This window comes from Arachis hypogaea, chromosome 18, assembly GCF_003086295.3.
Source record: "Arachis hypogaea cultivar Tifrunner chromosome 18, arahy.Tifrunner.gnm2.J5K5, whole genome shotgun sequence".
NCBI classification, from domain to species: Eukaryota; Viridiplantae; Streptophyta; class Magnoliopsida; order Fabales; family Fabaceae; genus Arachis; species Arachis hypogaea.
Window position 1 is genome coordinate 99,078,675 of NC_092053.1, and position 1,124 is coordinate 99,079,798.

Consider the following 1,124-nt stretch of genomic DNA (forward strand, 5'->3'; position numbering starts at 1 on the left):
GAGGATGCTTGGTGATTATACTACACCTACTTCCAAGTTTGATGGAAGAAGCATCTCAATCCTTACCATTGGAGCAAACAATTTTGAGCTGAAACCTCAATTAGTTGCTCTAATGCAACAGAACTGCAAATTCCATGGACTTCCATCAGAAGATCCCTACTAGTTTTTAACTGAGTTCCTGCAGAGCTGTGAGACTGTTAAGACTAATGGAGTAGATCCTGAAGTTTACAGGCTCATGCTTTTCCCTTTTGCTGTAAGAGACAGAGCTAGAACATGGTTGGACTCACAACCTAAAGATAGCCTGAACTCTTGGGATAAGCTGGTCACGGCCTTCTTGGCTAAGTTCTTTCCTCCTCAAAAGCTGAGCAAGCTTAGAGTGGATGTTTAGAGCTTCAAGCAAAAAGATGGTGAATCCCTCTATGAAGCTTGGGAAAGATACAAGCAGATGACCAAAAGGTGTCCTCCTGACATGCTTTCAGAATTGACCATTCTGGATATTTTTATTATGGTCTGTCTGAGTTCTCCAAGATGTCACTAGACCATTCTGTAGGTGGATCCATTCACCTAAAGAAAATGCCTGCAGAAGCTCAAGAACTTATTGACATGGTTGCAAATAATCAATTCATGTACACTTCTGAGAGAAATTCCGTGAATAGTGGGACGCCTTAAAAGAAGGGAGTTCTTGAAATTGATGCTCTGAATGCCATATTGGCTCAGAACAAAGTGTTGACTCAGCAAGTCAACATGATTTCCCAAAGTCTGAATGGATGGCAAAATGCATCCAACAGTACTAAAGAGGCATCTTCTGAAGAAGAAGCTTATGATCCTAATAACCCTGCAATAGCAGAGGTAAATTACATGGGTGAACCTTATGGAAACACCTATAATTCATCATGGAGAAATCATCTAAATTTCTCATCGAAGGATCAACAAAAGCCTCAATAAGGCTTTAATAATGGTGGAAGAAACAGGCTCAGCAATAGCAAGCCTTTTCCATCATTTTCTCAGCAACAGACAGAGAACTCTGAACAAAATACCTCTAATTTAGCAAACTTAGTCTCTGATCTGTCCAAGGCCACTTTAAGTTTCATGAGTGAAACAAGGTCCTCCATAAGAAATTTAGA

At 40.2% G+C, this 1,124-nt stretch overlaps 1 non-coding gene across 1 annotated transcript; it reads right to left on the reverse strand.

Annotated features, from left to right (window-relative positions):
* Positions 1-367: 367 nt before the first annotated feature.
* On the reverse strand, positions 368-475 carry LOC112774374 (small nucleolar RNA R71). The gene has a single exon (XR_003188867.1). It is a non-coding gene; the product is annotated as a small nucleolar RNA R71 (small nucleolar RNA).
* Positions 476-1,124: the final 649 nt, after the last annotated feature.